We start from the raw sequence: 21,099 nt of genomic DNA on the forward strand, positions 1-21,099 counted from the left end.
ACACTAAATAACTACAAAAATGGGCACAAAACCAAAAAGAGCCACAAGATGACTACAAAGAGACACAAAACAACCTAAAAAAGACAATTACCTCAAACAGACAGACTGACTTCAAAAAGACACAAAATCACAAAAATGTGCATAATGACATAAAAGACAGGTAAAACACTACAAAGTAGTGTGGCTTGCTCTCTTTATATTTTATGCCATTTATGAACCATCATGCTGTATGGGGATTTTTTTTTTTTTTTTTCGTAGGAGTGAGACATGCTCTTATGAATTCATCTTTGTTTCCGTCACACTGACTTCCTCCTTTTTCTTCTTCTCTGTTGACTTCGAAACAAATGTGAGGCGTTACAGCGCCACCAGTGTCCTCTGCTGGACAGTAGCTTTGGTTATTGTGGTTATATTCCGATCATTGCATATTTTAAACTGTAACAAACACATAATATTCTGTAGTTTTTGTTTTGTCTCTTTTTTTAAAAAAAAAAAAAAGCATGTTTTTTTGTTTGTTTTCACGATTAACAGAAAGTAAAAAGGTGGTGCAACACAAAGTGAAATTCAAACTCAATAAAAACACTGTACAAATCAGAGTAAAGCAGTAAAAAATAAGCAAGGTCAATAAATTAAGACATTCTCATGCTTGTCCTTCAGATCGTCCAAACTTGACATGAAGGACGTCCCATCAAAATATTTACGTTTAAGTCCAACAAAATGCCGTTGGCAGTCTTTTTCAGCACAGCTGGTGTCAATCTTGGACATTAATTGTATCCATAAAGGTGTGTGTCTTGTGTCATTCAATAAGATCCTAGCGAAACAACAACACAAAGCATTAGTAAACATGTAATTCACTCAATTTAAAATACATTTTTACCTCAAAACATTATCTTCAAATGTAATGCAGTGACAAAAGTGATTATTACATCATCTGAGTCCTGCTGACAGGCTGTGCCATTGCTGCTGGTGGCGCTTTCAAGATCAGTTGTCATGCCGTTATCATCATCTTGAATCCGGAGGTTGGAGAAACGATATGTCGGTGACCTGTAGAGGGCGACATCAAACCAGACTGATCAGCTACTATTGGGTGCATTAAAATGAGACACAACATTTCCCTATTCTATACATAATATTTTACTCAATTTCACTGACTTTAAGCTGTTTAAAACACCCTGCTGAGACAACAAGCAGTTTGAAATGGGGTGCATTTCCAAATGTGGAGACTGAGCACTAAAATTTTTTGGCACAGAGCCCCTATCTAGCACAGCATGGGTCTCTCTCTTGGTATGTATTATGCTGGTCGTTTGTACATTATTAAACATGCACTTCTCAGGCATTTGAGGATGAGCAAGCAGCTAAGGCGTGCAAACTTGACTTGCATGTTAAACAATGCCGCCGCCAACAAGCTGCACACAACAATTAGTACCATGTGATACGTGAACGGCATTTGAACGATTATGCACTGCGGCACTGCCCCAGATGTTAAATTAGTAACATTAGGAACGTACTTCAGGGAACGTGTTTAAGACAAAAGCCAAAACATGTATATTCAAAATTTTACCAAAACATTATATCAATTCCAAACCATCTCCAGGCCTGGAAAACAGTTTCTCTAATTTCATAACTTTTACAGGAATTACATGATAGTGGGAAAATGTGAATGTGGCACAGTTGTGTGTGTGTGTGTGTGTGTGTGTGTGTGTGTGTGTGTGTGTGTAGCTCACCTGTCTCTGTAAACCACCCTCTTGACAGCTAAGACGGCCGAAACAACAGCTAACAGGACGATGACTCCTGCTCCTGCACACACCAGAATCAACACCAGCCTCTCTCGCTGTAAATTACACACAACAGCTGTTATATGGACGTACACGCTGACACACAAATAAGAGAAACTATAAAATCTACTAACCGGTGTGTCAAAGTGTGTGACTGGAAAGGAGGACCTGGCAGGAGGACCTGGACTGGGTTTAACCCCACAGGGTCTGATGACTGTCTGCACTGCATGCTGAGGGTTGAATCCTCCCTCACACCGATCACTCGGCAGCTTACGGTACCTACAGGAAGAGTCAGAAGTGTGTGAGCATGCACAGCAGGTGTGTGTGTCTGCATTTTAAAAAAGGAGTGGCTGTAATTACCCTGCAGTCAGGAGCTCGTCCTCTTCTCCATTCAGACAGAGCTCCAGGGTTTTATTTGCAGCGCTGGGTTGTCTCACACACTCGGAGGTGTTCACATCACTGTAGAAACCGTAGTCGCTGTTGGAAAGGACAGAGGTTGAGGCTACGCACGAGAATATTTTCCATGCTTAAGGCCCTGACACACCAAACCGACCGTCGGCTGTGGGTCAGTGTTGAGCTGCCAAAATCTAATAGTTCATTGTTGAGTCCAACGGAAAGTTTGACTTGAATGGACTTGGACTTGAATTTGGCATAAAATCTACATAAGCTAGGGAAAAAGAATTTCACGTACCATAAGTAATCTTCTCTGGTGCAGGAGCAGGGACTTTGCTTCTTGCTCACCACAAAGCCTCGCCCATTTCTGCACACTGAGTCTTTCTTTAGCCTCCTGTACGTCTCTTTGACACCCAAAAGACAGCCGTTTCTCTGTGAGTCCCCTCCATCTGTAGCATGAGCCAACCACTCCTCATAGTCCTGATCGTTACCTGATGACCAAAAAGAAAACAGCTCAATATTGTTAAAAATCTAGTTTGGTGTCATCCTCCATCTAGTGGGTTTCCAGTTGGTAAGCCAATATAATTGCTATTTAACATTACAAACCAAAGTGTGGCCATTTCCCCGAAATTTAAGCCCCACACAGGAGATGACACCAAATCCAAGTTTCCTATTGCTGTCATGTTGTACTTGTCAAGCAAATGTGCTGTCACATCACAACAAAGATTAGCACTGCAAACACAAAACAGTAACCGTCACTTTACCTCAAAATCTGCAACCACAACCACTGTTTTGGCTTCAAAAAAAAACAGTTGTTTACATTATGATGTCACAGTGAAGCTGACCTTTGAAATTTTGGACACTATCATTGTATCCTATAACATTTGTGTGAAATTTTGTCTTTACTACTGTATTAAGTCATGAGTTATGGCCATAAAAGTGTTTTTTGGAGCTCACAGTTACTTGAACTTTAACCTTTGACAACCAAACTCTAATCACTTCATTGTTGAGTCCAAAGGAACATTTGTGACAAATTTCAAGAAATTCATTGCTCTTGAGATATTGATATCACGAGAATGAGACGGATGCAAGGTCCCAATGACCCTGACTTTCGACCACCAGAATCTAATCAGTTCATTGTTGAAGCAAAGTGGACGTTTTGTGCCAAATTTGAAGAAACACGCATCACCAGGTGCTAACAGGCCCGCGGAAGAAATGATTTGGTAGTAGACAGAATTACAATATGTTGACTTACACTCTCTTGTAATGAGGCTCTGGAAATCAATGGTGACGGCAACCCACATGGGCTGGCCGTCATCCTCAGGCCTGAAGCCCCACACGCTCACGTTCAAGGCCTTGGTCCCCGGCTCAGAAGCCAGGCCTGCAAAGAAGAAGGGCTGCTCGGTGAAGTTATAGGACTTCCAGCACTGACCCTCGTCTGTGGAGAACCTGGTGATGAGAAACGGGAGCAAAAGTATTGTATAATAATACAAGAACATTCCAAGTAATACTAAAGTTACATTGTGCATGAAGTAAAAATATCAGCTCAGTACTTGATAGTCTTGACTTGTCCCTCCCACTGGGCCTCCACGGCCACAATGAGGCCCCCAGAGTCCAATATGCTGTAGTGGTGGGGGACCCCTCAGTGTCCCCCTCCAGGTATATAACCCCCGTCTGAAGAGACAAACACGTCTGGGTGCTGCGACGATGACAGAGAGTCACCAACAGTACCTGGAACAGAGAGATCACGTTTAAGTCATCATTACATGAGATTTAAGACAATTTATGAAAAATATAGAAAATACAGGAAAATACATTTTTAAAGGTGTAAAGGATTACGGTATACATCTAAATTTTGATATTATTTCAGAAGTAAATATGGGTACATTGTCATTCTCTTACCATGTGCAATAACCAAACCGATAGCAGTTGGTTCAGACAGAGAGCCAGCATGGGAACGATGCGAATGTTGCGACTGTGCTCTCCATGAATATGAAGGTTGCACTGATTAAAAAATACACAAATGATGTTTTAGTAAACACAGACTTACTTGTAGAGTATAACGTAAGTGTGCATGTGCAGACTGGGATTAGATTTTTCCAAATATAACATACGTTCTTGACTTGCTCTCCACATTGTACATTCTCAGGTTTCTTAAGTGGTCTCCACTTCCCACCTCTGTTAAATGAAATGACGGATCTTATACGGCCATCTGCAACGAAATGCATCATTAAAGTCATACCTTGGTGTTTTATCAAAATGAAGATGACCAAATGGCTGGATGGCACAGTGGCTATGTGGATACAAAGGCTTAGGCTGATGTTCTGTTATTTATTGCCCAAAAATCCCATTAAAAGACAGAAATAAACAATGTGCAAATCTTTAAAAAAAGGCTTAGTAATCTCCTGAAACCGCTGGGCACTTTAGTTTTTTTAGCAAAATAACTCAAACATTTCGTAGAGTGCTTTTGTTTGGGACTATTTTCAGCGGTGGAATAATGCACATTTGTGAGTGTTTTATGGCAGCAGAATCTTACATATTGAATAGATATGAAATAAACTACAGTGCCCACGTTCATCATGATAAAGAAGCATGTCGTCCAGAAAAACAAAGTTCAATGTACACTCATTGCAGTGGTAGAAATTTAGCAAAAAGTGCTACAATTACACAGTAAAGCCCTACCCTCGTCTAGTTTATTAGTGAGGTAGACTCCTCTCAGTGACGTTATGTTGGTGAAATCGCTCTTCCTCTGCCCGTCAAACAGGTGGCGCTCCAGAGATTTGGAGAACAAGATACCGCGATCATCCGACGTGTACATGGTCCCAAAGAAGGTGTCTGTGGTGAAACACCAGACAACAGGAAGACACAAAGACACAAGGACACAAAGACAATTTTAGCCACTCACCACAGACCGCCACGATTACTCTTCTAAAGTCAATGACTGTCTGAAACACGCAGAGCGTATCTATGACTCAGAGAGTGAGGTGGGATCGTCTGCACGTGCTTTTCAACAGGTACACATAGACGTGCAAACGGTGCTAATAAAGGCAACCTCCTTTCTAGTGCAAAAAGGATTTTAATATTCATTACTTGTTTTGCTTTTTTTAACATGTATTTGAGAAATAACAACTACAAAAAGTAATTTTTCCTTTTGGGCTTCCATCATCATAATTTCCGCGCATCACCTTCAAAGAGAATCAGCACCTGGGAACAAGTGATGCAACGCTGACACAAACCTTTCAACATCAGCATAATAACAACAAGTCATCATCAATCAAATTTTTTACTGTGTGAAGCTCACACATGCACACACACACACACGTGTAAGCTAAAGCCATGAAGGACAAGCTCAGCCCAGAGAGGTGATGGTTTACGTTTCGCGTTTGTGTGTGTGTGTGTGTGTGTGTGTGTGTGTGTGTGTGTGTGTGTGTGCTTGTGCTACACCCTGATCCCAAGATATGTTTGTCAGCTTTTGCAGTGTAAACTAAATCTCCTTCCCTCCAGCCAACAAAAGATAAAGCCCCTCTCTCCCCCATATCTCCCCTATTTATCTCAGCAGTACAAAAGTCCCATCAACTAACCCACACAGCACTAACTGGAGCACTCGCCAGGGAAAAAAAATAATAATGTGTGAGGATACAGAAATAGATGTGAATGAGAAAGAGAAACTGGAGGGGGGAGGGAGGGAGAGAAAGGAACAAAGACCGGGCAGCTGGACTCGTATGCACAAACACTCTCAGTATGACTGAATGATTTGTCAGCAGCGCTGAGAACTTGTGAAACCAGTTACGGTTTAGCTTTTCCATTACAGCAAAAGGGGCTGAGAGAGCTATAAATTCTGTCATGCTGTCCTCGCCACATGGGCAAATAGGTGTCAAGTTTGTTTTTAAGGTAGTTTTCTAATAAGTCTTCAGAGTGGAAAATATTGACTCTGTGTGTGTTTTTGTGTATCACCTCCTGGGTTGTCAACGTGCATGAAGAGCATATCTTCATCTCCGTCCAGGATGGAGTAGAACTGCAAACACACACATATATCAAGAGTTAGAGAAGACACGTGGGTGAGAAAATCTGGAATTGCAATAAAAAAAATTAACTTCAAAAAATAAACAAACTTTGTGATGACTAATTTAATCTTTGCTATAAAGCTTGTCTAATCGTCGTGAGAGAGAGTGTGTGTTTGTGCTGTCAACAAGGTGTGTATGTGGGTGGGTATGTCGCCAGAACAGATGTGTGTTCAGTCAGTGTTGAAAAAGGAAATGTTGCCATCGATGTTTTGACATAAGGACAACAAACTTCTATCATGCCTTCAAAAATATGAGTTTATAATCTGAGTCAGTGTGACAGAAACATGTGACAAAGGGGATACTCATATTTAAAGGGTCAGTTCAACCCGAAATCAAAAATACACATTTTTCCATAGATATCGACCATAGAGATTTCTGCATTTCTCCTATATAATGCAACTACATGACACTTGGCTTGTGGTACTCAAAGCACCTAAAATTCAACAGCAATGTCTCTTTCCAGAAATCATGACCTGGTTATTCAAGAGACCTTGTTGCGAGCAGTTTTAAGTCATAATTAGGGGTCGACAGATCGTTGGTTTGCGTGTGTTTGCATCAAGGTTTGAGTATTATGCTCAACCAACACCAGGGAAGGCAGTCTGCAATATATGCAAAGAAAGTGTCAACATGGGAGGAACTTTTACTTTGTAAAACATCAGGGAGATGTTTTTATTCATTCTTTTTTTTTTAATTTAAATTTGCAAAAAGGTTGCAGGGAACTTGCTGTATATGTTGTTGAAAGGTTCATTTTGATTAAACATTTGCTAAAAGCATTAAAACCAAGTTTTGTGTTGGAATTTTATATTCCAAATTCTAAATTTTGAAAGAAATATTTATATTTTTATTGTAAATGCATATCGGTTCCAAATATTGGTTATCGGTCTCATAAAGTACTAATAAGCTGTATCTGTATCTGTATCTATATTGGTAATTGTATCGACCCCTGACGGCCACTTGATGCTGACTCCACAAACCACCTTCTAAAAATGACAGACACTACATTTTAACTTTGGTACTTGACAGTTTTTGATAATATGTGTTTCATCAATACCAAGCTATCAGTTAAATATGTGTTTCTCACCTGCTCCGTGGAGGCAGAGGGGAGCAGTGCTCGACTGAAAGTATCTCCTTGGTCTGATGAGAAATACATGACACGCGGGGATCTCTGGGAGCAAAACAGTTCATCACGGTGTTGTTATTGCGTGTTCTTCTCATTTTCATGTATTAGTTTAACATTAGTGGTCCGTCATGTAAAAACAGAGGCTTACCGAATCCTCCATCACAGAGAAGAAGAGAAAGGCTCCTATGTAGCCAAAGCTGTAAACGTCCTCGTGGATTATGGTGAAGGTCTTCCCCAGATCTTTGGTCCTCTTCAGCACTAAATCCCCCCGCTCATCTGCCTCAACTGTGATGAAAAGGAGACAGGTGACAGGAATATGAGATATTAAGGACTCTTAATTGATTGATTTTTCCTTCTGATTTTAAGCCTTGTATTTTAGCTGCTGCATCTTTTAAGTTTGACGTGCTCCCCTCTGGTCAGAGACGTAGGTGTCGGAAAATTAGGGGCAACAAACTCAAACTTTAAGTTGTTCTATGTGTAATTAATGCCATTGAATCCCCCCTGCAATATCTTCCTTATTCTTATGACATTTTACCCAATTTTTTTTGTGTTTTAGTTTGTGTAAACTGCAGTCACACTTTTATTTTTTTATTTCGGCCTGTTGCCGAAAGGAGTTGATATGAGCAAACGTTTGTTTAGCTCTAGTCCCTGCCATGCCAAACAACATAGGAGAAACACTGATTTTTAACGTGAAGCTGATTTATTTAGTCTTTCTTACAGTTTTAAATCACCAGGTCCATTGCTTTGCAACAGAAGAGACATCTGCAGATAATTCGGCTCTCCGATAAATCTTTCTGAATGTCTGGATCTTAAGTAATCAGAGAAAAAAGTTGGCACACATTAGCAGGAGTTGGGCGAGCAGCCCCTCTGCGATTAGCCAAACAACATTGTAGAAACACTGATTTTTAACATGAAACTGCTTTACTCAGTTTTAATCTGAATAAATCTCCTCGTCTGTTTGTTTTGGATAAGAAGAGACTTCTGCGTATAATTCGGCTCCTGGTGAAAACCTGCTGAACAATTAACGTAGAGGGAATTCTAACAGGGAGCAACTGAATAACAGCATTGTATCATCTGTTGTTATTGTTTTGATTGAGAGAAAATTAGCAGAAAATTACATATTGTATGTTTATTGTCAGATTTATTTAGAATTATTTTCTTGCAGCCCTTTTTAACATACATAATGGAACAAAATTCTGGGATTTGAGGTTTGTGTTTAGGGGCATGCTATCTTTATTCAGCACCACAGAGGTTAAAACTGATGAAAGTGCGTTTCATATTACCTGTGTCTGTTCGACTGTAGCTGAAGAACAAATTGATGCTGGCTCCCCTGAGGAAGATTTTAAAAAGTCACAAAAATTAAGATGACTTTCAAGTAAAATGGTAATACTGTTCTCCAGCTTTACAAAATATGTTTTATCGAACATGTGCTTTCTGTTAGATGTTCTGGGATTCAGTGTGTGGTTTTGTTTCCTGTTTATTCTCACCATGAGAAAGAATGCACTCCATCATGAACTTTTGTCCACTTGGCGCCAAAGTCCAGAGAGAGCCACAGACCGCCCTGCCAGTCAGGAAGGAACAGAGGAATGTTTACCTTTACTTTAAGGTGTGTGCTGGATGTGTATCTACGTGTGAATGAAAATCAAAAAAGTAAGAGAAACATTTTAAGCAGTGAGACTCACATCGATGCTGAGAGCCACAAGATAGTCAGGGTTAAGGAAGTGGTACGTGATTGGCTGAGCCAGGTGGAAGGGCAGTTGGATGAACTTGAAGGTCGCCCCGGCGTCCGTGGAGGTGAAGATGATCCCGCCTGGGTGGTCCACCACCGGGATGTCTGCTGTCAGTATCACCTGTTAATTAAAGATCCAGTGTGAAGGATTTAGTGGCAGCTAGCAGTGAGGTACAGATATCAATCAACTGAAAGTTTTTCCATGTGCCAAACGTGTAGGAGAACTACGGTGACCGACGCAAAAAAACATTAAAAAAACGCAAAAATCCTAATGGCCTTTTCTAGAGCCATGTTTTAATTTGTCCATTCTGGACTCATATAGAAATAACATGGCGAAGAGGACCCACATCCACATGTAGATATAAACGGCAAAACAAAGGCAAAACTATCCTTAGTTTCAGGTGATTATACATGATTGAAAACATAGTTATGAATATTATATGGCATTACTGCCAATATATCCCCCTTAATCCCACACGGTTGGCAAAGTTGATGAACGGTTTATGAAACATAAGTTAACAAAAAAAAAGCACAAACATTACATTGCATGTTTCTGCACATTTAGCAGCAAAAAGCTTCACTCTTTCTGGATCTGTGCAGAAATATCAACTTCAATTTAAGATAAAAAAATATTTTCCATTTTTTAACACTGCTGTCATATTAAACATTTGCATTGCAATATTAAGGTCTTGGCACAGGAGCAAGCACCAAAAATTTTTGGGATATTTTCTAGTTTAATGATGCTGTTTCTGGTGGTTAATGCATTTAAGGCGGTATTTTTTGAAAATGTCAGCCACAAGACAGTGAAGATGTGGCTTGAGTTGATCAGTCAGCTGAGCAACATGAGAGATGTCTTCACACTTTTTGTGAGGCAACATCACACACTTTTTACTGGGAAGCAACATGCAACATGCTTCCCCAAACTCGCACTGCTAACTCACTACACGCTGCCCTCCTGCTGAACTCACAGAGCTTCCTGGTCCAACACTGACTCCAAACTCCTCCCTTATGAAGGTGTTGTTGATCCGATGGGAAATATCATGGAAGGATTTTGCATAATCCGTGCTGGGGAGAGAGGAAAGAAAAATATGTTTCTCCTCAGGGTGAAATGAGTGCGTGCTTGTGTTTATTTCTGGTTATAAATCAAAATGTACCTTCGATAGAGTCGTGAGGAGCCGCCTTCTAGAAAAGAATCTATTGGAGCACTAAACGTTGACAGCACTAGGACGACCTGGGAAAAAACAAAAAAATACAATATTTTGGTATAAAGAAACTGCATGCACCGCCTCAGGTTATTAAGTCTGAATAAAACATAAACATAAACATGATGCTCTGAAGACGCACGTAGAAAGCATATTGTGTTGATGAGAGAGATGTGATCTTGTGGTGCTGTAGTAAGATACTCACCCCGGTCCCATCGCCCACCCATGTGAGAATGACATAGGAGCCATCATCACCGTTAAATCCTGTCTAGGAGAAAGAGAGAGAGAGATACTCACACATGTGACCAAGGGTGTTTAATTTCAATATTTGGGGAGGGGGACACATTTGAAACAAGGGGCTTGGGGGTCCTCAGCCAGAACATTTTGAGCATCAGACATTTTCTGTCATTTTCTGCATTGTGTTTATTTTTTTAAGTGATTTTTCTGCACCAATTTATAGTGTAAATGAGAAAAATGCACATATTTTAAATACTGAGGGGTGCGCGAATGATGAAAGTTACACACAGGCTTTGGAGCAACATATGCCGCCTTCCACATGACGTCTTTTTAGGGCATCTCTGCTTATTCCAGCAAGACAATGCCAAGCCATATTCTGCACGTGTTACAACAGCGTGGCTTCATAGTAAAAGAGTGCGGGTACTAGACTGACTGCCTGCAGTCTCATTCAAACTAAAAATTTGTGGCACATTATGGTGTGCAAAATACAACAGAGACTCCAAACTGTTGGGCAACTGAAGTCGTGATATCAAACAAGAATGGAAGAGAATTTCACTTTCAAAACTTAAAAAATTATTGTCCTCAGTTCCCAAACGCTTACTGAGCGTTGTTAAAAGAGCAGATGTAACACAGTGGGGAATATACCAGTGTCCCAACTTTTTGGAACATGTTGCAGGCTTTCAAATTCAGAATAAGTACATATTTTTTTATTATTTAAAAATTAATAGATAAAGTTAATCAGTTTGAACATAAGATATCTTGTCTTTGTATTGTATTCAATTAAATAAAGGTCAAAGAAGGAGCTGAAAATCATTACACTCCATCTTTATGTTTTGCAGAACGCCCAATCTTTTTTAGAGGATTTTACATGCACTTCTTGCCCAACTGGGTTAACAGGCTGATAAATATGACCAAAAAGTTCAGCAACTGATAACCACAATGCTAACTACATCACCAGTTTGCAAAAATGTCATTTATTATCATAATCATGGTTAAAACTATTTTTGGTGTTGTAGTTTCACCTTTTTTGTAGCCTGTTTTTAAGAAATGTACCTAGAAAAAGATAAAGTAGGAAAAATATGACTTCTCGTACAAGAAACCAGTTTATCTGTTCTGAAATCATTTTTATGTGTAATAAAACTCATAACTGACCATTTATAAAGACGCTCCTACCTGTTCAACAAAGCTCACCTCATGTGTGTTATAATCCAGAACCTTGTGCTCGAGGGGGGTGAGGGGGGTCCGGCAGGAGGTGAAGGGAGGACCATGAACAGGCCTGGAGGTGCCAGAGGAGCTGCTCGTATCCCTCCTGGGACGCGCGCGTGCTCTGCTCTGGCTCCCATCCTGCTGAGTCCGGTGGAAAGTCACCGTCCTGCTCCCTTCAGCACCCAGAAGAAGAAGGTAAACCCCACTGAGGACCACGAGTCTCCAGATCATATCGAAAATAAGTAGATCTCACTAACAATAAGTGTCTTAGTGACCGAGATGCCTGCCGATACTCACTCTATTGAGCTCTGAGAGCAAATGGGGGTGGGACGTGCTCGGACGGTGCTTAACATAAAAAAGTGCTGTGTGAAGTGGTGCGTCCTCCACCAGCAGGTGTTTCTGCCCGCATCCAGGTGACCTGAGCTGCTGGGAGGATTTACATTTCAAGTGATGGAAAAGCACCTTGTGGCTGTTTGCAATCAATGCAAGAAAGGAAAATGTGGGAATCTTGTGATGTATGGTGCAGAGCATGACGCGTAATAGCCGGCATGGGCACGTTTTTGCGACGGTGAAAGGCGATAATGCAGCAACACAGGAGAGTTTTCTCCGTGTTTTATTTGCAGTGGGCTCGTCTAAACGCAAGAGGACGTCATGTATTCACCTTTCATGACTCCAGCTCTCAGTCAGGTGCCAAAGTGTCTCAGGATAGCGTTTGCGCTTTTACGCACCATGAATGTATGTTTTCGTTTTATTATTTTTTCATGTTACATGTGTGTTTCAAGACAGCTCTTACCAATAAATGTGAAGACACACAGCGATGTACCGCGGATGGAGTACAGCTATTTTGCTGCAGACTGATCTTGCAAAACAGCTGTGACCAGTGGCAGTCCTAGAGTCTGGGGGGCTCCAGGCAAGGAAGTCCACCCAGACCCCCCAAAACTGCAAAACTGCTGGTGATGGCTTTTGTTATAATTCGATTGTTTGTTTTTTGTTTGTTTGTTTGTTTTGTCTTTTGTTTCGAAATGCAGACTTTGGGGTGGCTTTTTTGTGTTTTGTGTGTCTATGTTATTGTTTTTTTGTCCCGTTTGGGTTGTTTTGTGTCTTTGTATGATTGTTTTTTGTCTCTGTAGTTGTTTTGTGCTTCTTTGAAGTCATTTTGTGGTTGTTTTGTATCTCTTTGTAGTTGTTACACATGTTTCTTTGTGGTTGTTTTGTGCTTCTTGTCTTCTTTTCATTGTGTGTGTCTTTGGGGTCATTTTGTGTGTGTCTGTGGTTGTTTTGCATCTCTTTGTAGTATGCATCCTTTTTGTCTCTTTGAGGTCAATTTGTGTGTCTCTTTGTAGTCATTTTGTGTCTCTTTGAGGTCATTTTTGTCACTTTGTGGTTGTTGTGCATCTCTTTGTAATCGCTATGCATCTTTTTGTCTTCGTTGTCATTTCGTATCTTTTTGAGACTCTTTGTGGGTGTTTTGCACCTCTTTGCAGTTGCATGCATCTTTTTGTGGTTTAATGTCTTTGTGGTCAATTTGTGTCTTTATTGGTCGCTCTGTGGTTGTTTTGCCCATTTTGGAGTCATTTTGTGTCTCTTTGCAGTTCATTTGAATCCCTTTGTGGTCTTTCTGTGTGTCATTGTGGTCTTGGATGTTTAAGGGGTTTACAGCTGACATTGCAGAAATTTGGCAATATGAGTGGCCACCAGGGGCCCCTTTTCCAAATTTCCATGGAAAATGAATAGGACAAATGTTGGGTTTACATCTTTTATTTAACACTTGTACACTGTAATATAATATATTTGGTGGTGAGATAGCAACTGAAAATGTTTTATTGAACAGTTTGAAGAGAACAGCAAGAAAAAATATCCTCAGATTTTGTTTTTTGATCTGGTTTCTTTGTCCTTCAGCTCATGTTTACATTTTATACATTTTAATCTCATCCAGATGTTTAATTCCTGAAAAAGTACATGAGATCCCAAAAGATACAAAACACATAATTAAAACCAATTGGCTGTATTGGCTACATGCTGTGTAGAGGAAGGGGAAGCACACATAAAGGAGAAGAGGTCAAATCAGGCAAGTATTAACTTCTGAGAACTCAAGGTTGTTTTTTTACATCATTTCAAGACATAAAACACTGCCTTGTCAATGACTCACCTCCAATGACCCAATGACTGCTGTTGTGTGCGTAAGTGCTATCCTTACCACTGTAACCAACAGAAAAAAAACCTAAAAGCAAGCTGGTACACATGCCCGCCCTTGGGGTAGATGGAAAATTAGAAACAAAACAAAGAAACATGTCCACTGCAGAGGGCTTAATGGCTGCTAAAGCCCTGCTGTTTTTTGTTTTTGACAACTTGAGGGCACTAAAACCCCAAAACAAGCCTGCAAAGACCTGACATATTGCCCATATGGGTCAACCTCAAAAAATGCTGAATCCTACTCTTCCCATAATGCCCTCACTTTCTAACAGGCTTGTGACTTTTCAAAAACAGTCTGATGAAATATTTCTTGACGAGTCATACGTTACAGTTTTGGAAGGCACTGACAAACACTGTCATCCTGCCAATAAGGGCTTTCAACTGGAAAACGCTTATGAGTTGTTTTTGGTGTTATACCGACTCTTGGACTTAATCAAAAGCATATAAAAACAAAAGCAATCTTCAAAGTGAGTAGTGTAGAGACTGAATGAGTCCAGGTTGTTGTTGAAGTGGTCTGCATAGGTCTTGTGCCGTAAAACCACAGAAATTTGCACAAAAACCCACAACACAGCGGTGTGTGTAATGGGCTGGCTGTTGCTGCGGCCTGTGAACATGGGACACACTGGCTCCAGGTGTGCTGACTGTTGCTAAAGCTGCCCTGCAGGCTTAGAGACAGAAAACACACAGCAACAGCAGAGCAAACCAAGCAGAGAGACTGCCGTGAAGGCAACAACAAGCAGCGGATTTTGTTATTTAATGTGAAAAACATGGTACTATTTACACACCAGGCAGATATAACGCAACATTAGCATTCATTTGGGTCATGTTTCTGCTCATGTGATGATAGATGGGGAAATTACACATCATTTGTTCTGATTCAAATCATTTAGTCCAAAGATTTGCAGTCTCTGATTACTTTGTAGGGACAAAAGAAGTTTTTAACGAGAGTTTGGGACATTTTGAGCCATTTTTCACTGACAGAAGCATGTATTTTTTGCAAGAGTTCAGGATATTTCCAGCTGTATTTGTTGTGATAATAGAGGGTGTTTATTTATTTATCTATTTTTAAGATATTTTCGGGGCTTTTGTCGGCTTTATTTGATAGGACGTGTGCGTGTGAAAGGGGGAGAGAGAGGGGAAGTCATGCAGCAAAGTCAAACTCAAACCTGCGACCACTGTGGCGAGGACTCAGCCTCTGTACATGGGGCGCCCGCTCTATCCACTGAGCCGCCAACGCCCCAGAAGAGGGTATTTTTACCAAAAGTTTGTTTGTACCTACAAAACAAGTATTTTAGAGCCAGAATTTGAGACATTTCCATCTGTATTTGTGGCGACAAAAGCGAGTATTTTTAATGAGAATTCATGATTTTTTTTTTACCCAAACGCAAGTTTGTGTTACCTACAGTGCTGTCACAATATAAAGAAACACAAACATTTTAACAAATGAAATGGGCAGATGGAACATAATGTGACTGAAAATAGGATGTGTCATTTGACTCTGCTGCTTATCACACCACATGTCGCTTTGCTTGAGGCGGTATTGCAAAATAAACTACTACGGGGACTGTTTGTGCACTGCTTGCATTATAATTCTGAGTCTATGTGCTTAACTATAGTTTATATATATATATATATATATATATATATTATATATATATATATGTACTAATTACTTTTTTATTCATTTTATTTTTCACTGCTTTTAATTTCTAAGTCATTCCGTCTTGTGCTGTTGCAACACTGAAAGCTTACCTTGTCTTCTCTTACATCAGTAAGACATTGCTGTTCATAAAGCTGCTGCGCTGCTTGTCATTGTCTTCTTTTTGGTTGTAAATTCAGTCTGTTGCAGATTCAGGTTGCACATTGTGTTCATTTCTGGGGAATTCAAGGTCTTTTAATGAGCTTTTAAACAGGAAATGTCATGATGTATTTCACAGCTCACTTTCAGTCATCAGTGAGGGGAACTCCGCTGCTGCACCTCAGCTGTGATTCAGACAATTTAACTTTAAGATTCTGTGGTAAAGATTTGTTTGAGGCAAACAACTCTATCAGATGAATGTGCTGTTTTTATGTCTCTTTCGATTCATGAGAAAAATATCTGATTCTGGCGAGAGCCGTGAGACTGATCCCATAACACTAATGAGCTAAAAGTGGATAAATTGCACAACAGAGCCCAATGCCAAATGCCAAAGCACATTTTTGCAAACCATGATTGCGTTACATTTGGACGTTATATAAATATCATATGAACGTTTCTAAAGTGATAGAATATATAAGCTGAATTTGTCAGTGAGAGATGGAGGGGATCATGGATGCTATGTGATAATGACAATGAAAAGCAGTTGTGTTTTTTTTTTTGTTGTTTTTTTTACAGAACATCACTTCATTTCCTGCTAAAAATAATGCCAATAAAAAGTTTTTTTACTACGACATCGCTGCCTTCCTGCCAGGATAGCGCCACCAAACCAGATATTTTAAGCCAAAACATTCTCTAACCATGACGTAGTACTTACATAAAGTTTCAACATATCTGTTATACTAACATACAAATGTAACATATGACTGGTTTGCAGAAATGTAAAAAGGCAACGTCTTTTGTGGCGAATCAGTTGCATGGCCAGATATCAAATAATTGCGTGTCTTCATCTTTTTGAGCAATCCCTTTCGCATGGACCAGTGTAACTGTCTCAGAGACAGTTTTATTGATGTGTTTGAAAAAAAAGTTTGTTACAAACAATGTTTTGGCTTAAAATTTAAGGTCTTTATGCAGAGAGTAGCACCGTGCCAGTGTGCATTGTGGGAAATGTGATGTCGTGTGCTGAGGTCGTAGGTCAGTAGCATTGTGGGTAAGAGCAACATGGCTGCAGACGACAAACAAACAATTCCAGAGTAACAATACTCTATGCGTGGTCCTAAAGGCGCACACGGTAATTATTCCTTTATTTGTGTATGATGTTGTTGATGTGTCTGCCATGGACATTGGTGGAGCATTTTTTGGTCATTTTGTTTTATTTCAGCACATTTCTTGTTGTGCTAATTGGGCTGCTTAATGATAAACACCAGAGTGAGATTGTGTGTTTTTAAAACTATTTATTTTTGTAGTAGTTTTCACAGTGTTTGAATTGTCTGAGGAAACAGAGAGTAAATAAATCTCAAAAAAATGTCAGTACGAAGCGTTCATGAATTCTTTTGACCCGTATTCATCGTATTCGTGATTCATTGTTAAAACAGTGTAGTCAGTGAGCGCAGCTACCATCCAGACTGTAATCAGGTCTCCTGTTGAACAACTGCCAAACACTGGAAGTTTGAGCAAGCTCTCTGTTTTTTTTTTGAAGAGCTATATTGTTGATATCGGTTACATCAAAACAAATAAAACTGGAATGACCGGACTAGTTTCACTGCTGTATTTCTTGCACCCATGCATTGAACTATATAGTAGTTTGTGGAAAGGATCATGTCTTTATTCTATTCAGACAAAAAGACCACGTTTTACTTGTTTTATTTGAGTCTTTGGCAGCACTTTACCTTTTGAAAACTGGATTCAACATCAATTTTCTTTTGCTTTGTTTGGGTGCCTTTTACGAGCTATTTGACCAGTTGAAACATTAGCAAATTGATGTGATTTCTTTCAAAAAAACGGAGGAAAAAGGCAATGAGTAACTTGGCAAGAAATTTGTAAAAGGTGACAAGAAAATTACCACAAAAAAACATTTTAAAAAGAGGGGAGGATTCTGTTTTTAAATCCAAAAATAGGGGAAAATGTCCAGAAAACTATATTCATAATATTTTTTTTATTTAAAAATATGTTGCAGAAAAAAATAAAATATATAAAATAAATACAAATATTTTTGTATTTTTAGTCCTGTTAAGGTAATTTTTTTTTTGCCTATTTTTCCAGATAATTTTCTTTTTTTAGGCCATGTCTTGTTAAGTTGCTTGTTGCCTTCTCCCCATGTTTTTATAAAGAAATCAAATCAGCTAGCTCAGGTTTTAAAGGGTTAAGCAATAATGCAAGGCTCAATTACTTCTGAAATGGTTTCTGTATTTTTCCACAACAGCTGATCCTTTTGAGTCAGCCTGACTCTCCAGTGAACGAACACCGTGTGACTTCTGTTTCTTGGAAGACGCTGCTGTATGAATACTTAGTAGTACCCATTGCAACACTTTAGGCTTTAACTTCCTTTTATTTAAAGAAAAGAAAAAAAATCAAAATATACATATTAAAAAGACAAAACATTTTTAGTGCAAATCAGAGTTCAGTAGTGCTGTTACATTTCTCATCAGGTGTGTAGTTGCTAACTGCTACAGTGTTTGACAGCAGATGATCTAAAGTGGATCAAACACAAACACACGCAGTGGGATCCTGCATCAGTGTCAACAAACTGTCCAGTGCAGAACACGTCCAGCAAGTTAGACATTACAATGACGTCCAGGCTCAACTATGGAACCAGGACTGTTGTTATTTCCAGTGATGATAAAGAGTCACTGTTGATTAGTTCCCACAGTAGCCAGTTCATTCATCCAGCTGCCATTTCTGTGTAAACCAGATGTTTCCCTCATGAGCCGATGTTTTTAGTCACCGCTGATCCTCTCTTGTGGTCGCTCGAGGGGATCTGCGTTTGCTGGTTCAGGTCCAAAATGTAGTGATGGTCCTGGACATACATCAAACCGCCAAAGGAGTCTACTATTCCGTAAATGACTGCGAGGATGCTCAGAGCCGTTCCAATAAAATACAGTTTCAGGACTGCAGGCACCATGGTTCCTGTGGTTCAGGACGAGAGGCTGCGAAAGAAAAAGATCAGTTTTAAAAACTAGTCACAGTTAAATATTTGTTCTTAAAGATATAAGCTGATTTTTGGATATGTTTGCTAGTTTGTAGGATATAAGGGGATATATTGGCAAAAATTAAATATAAAATATCAAGTATGTTTACTTTAGTGTATTAGAATGGTTGTGTTTTTATGGCGTTAGAATGAGTTATTTACATCCACAAAGGGAGCGAATACTCGTCCATGCAATGAGCAGCGTCAGAAATAACTTTAACTTTAACAAGAAACTGCTTTTTTCAGTGGTTTTATCGACTTAAATCACTGGATCTGTTAAGACCTTTGTGGATAATTCGGCTTACACCAAAAAACCTCCTGAAAGTCTGGATCTGAAGTTATTAGGGAATAAGTTGAGAACACATTAGCAGGTGCCGGTCTCTTTAACATACCAAACAGCATTAAACAAAAACACTAATTTGTGAAGTAAAAATGCTTTATTCAGCGTATTAACTGCTTTTAATTACCTGGTCTGTTTGTTTTGGTGAGAAAGAGATCTCTGCAGATAATTCGACTCTTGCTAAAAACCTCCTAAACAATGAACACTGAATGAAGCGGCAGAAGTTTCAGTTAGCAGCAATCTGAAATCCTCACTACCAGAGGCCACTAAATTCTACACACTGTTCCTTTAATGGATAGAAGAATATATTTTTACTGGGAGGAACACAAGTAAAAATGTTTTTGCACATTTTCTGAGTTCTTACATGCACAAATACATTTTTGGACAATACTTTTGGCCAATCTCAAACTACAGTATACATGTTAAATGAATTATTGCGGTGCACATTGCATTTGGTGCAGGATTAGGCACAGAGGATCAGGTAGAAAGGACTTGTGTTTGGAGAAAGCTTGTCTGCAAGGAAGTAATAATTATCAAACTTCACCAACAGGAAGAACCAAGTTTAGGTAAGAGATAAGCAAAAAAAAACCGGTTTTATTTTATTTTTTTATTTATTTTGACGCCGAAATTGATTCGAGGAAAGTAGAAAATACTCAAGCATGTCAAAGTGATGCACGCGATTATTTTCATTTCCCGTCTTTATTTGGCTTTCACCCCTGAAGCTCTATTTTCTTTCTCCTTCAAAATAAAAGCTACTAAACCCCACAGTTCTGCACAAACGACACTAAAATGCAGAAGTGCCGCCCGATAGAGCACATGGCTTTGTACACGACAAAACACAACACCACAAAGCGAGAATACTCGCCCTTTAAACCACTAAAGTCACTTTGTAAAATAACTTACCAGAGGCTCGACTGATCGGCGGCGTTTCTTTCCTCCTCTCTCTCGTTGCTGTGTAACAAACAGCCTCAGCAGAGTCCCGCTGTTATTTGACCGTCAATGATGATTATTTTCTTGTTAATTCGCGGAGACAGTCTTCACCGGACCGTCGCTGAGAGCAGTGAGCTGCTGTCTGCGTCCGTCTGCGTCCGTCTGCGCCGCTGCGCCGCTTCGTTATAATGCGCAGCGGTGACATCACGCTTTTCAGCCGCGGCGAGCGATTTCCTGGAGAGCTCGAGACTTTCCCCTGACTTTGTTACGCTCATTGCACACTTTAATGAGGTTTCATAATTTCATTTCTCTCATAAGCTCTTAGTTTGTGTTTTTTTTTTTGTTTGTTTTTGGTTTTTACTTGGGTAGAGTCATTGATGAAGACTACTGGGAAAGAGACACTTGTTTGTTTGAGGTTGGAGTTCATGTTTAAGATATGAACCCAAGCAGGGTACTGTTTGAGAGTCAAGTCAGGTAATGTGGGATAATAGGTTTTGGGACTAGGGATGCACGATATTGGATGTTTTTTCCATATCCCAATATAAAAACAAGAAATTTGGCTGAAAAGCGATATGTCTTAACAGTCTTAACTGCAATATTTGGTGCAGTATTTCCACTACAGCAATCCTTTGTGCCATTATTCACAGGTGCAATATTCTTTCAACTCTTTAATGTAATAATAATAATAATAAGAAGAAGAAGAAGAAGGAGAACTTTATTTTTATATCACCTTTAAAAACAGTTGTTTACAAAGTGCTTTGACAAACAAAGCAAAGGCATGAACTCAGTAAATAATACAAAATAAACTTCAACAAACATGATGATATAAGAATTCTTGAATGTAATAATGATAAAATTAGTAACTTTATTTTCATAGCACCTTTAAAAACAGTTGTTTACAAAGTGCTTTGACAAACAAAGCAAAGGTATGAACTCAGGGAATAATAAAAATAAAAATCAACAAACATTAAACAGAGGAAGGTTTAGAACAGTCAAACAAAAAGGCAAGAACAAAATGTGTATACAAAAGGTTAGTTTAAAAAAGCAGTTAAAGTAGTAAGTGAAAGAAGTTTTAGAAAATCTAAGAAAA

General features: G+C 39.4%; 1 long non-coding RNA gene and 1 pseudogene across 1 annotated transcript; both read right to left on the bottom strand.

The window, feature by feature from the left end:
- Positions 1–98: 98 nt before the first annotated feature.
- Positions 99–12,009, bottom strand: LOC121961432 (annotated as a pseudogene).
- A 6,015-nt stretch (positions 12,010–18,024) lies between these two features.
- Positions 18,025–20,206, bottom strand: LOC121961534. Its single transcript, XR_006107051.1, has 2 exons — positions 19,983–20,206; positions 18,025–18,698 (listed from the first exon to the last, which is right to left on the bottom strand). It is a non-coding gene; the product is annotated as an uncharacterized LOC121961534 (long non-coding RNA).
- Positions 20,207–21,099: the final 893 nt, after the last annotated feature.

This window comes from Plectropomus leopardus, chromosome 22, assembly GCF_008729295.1.
Source record: "Plectropomus leopardus isolate mb chromosome 22, YSFRI_Pleo_2.0, whole genome shotgun sequence".
Taxonomy (NCBI): Eukaryota; Metazoa; Chordata; class Actinopteri; order Perciformes; family Serranidae; genus Plectropomus; species Plectropomus leopardus.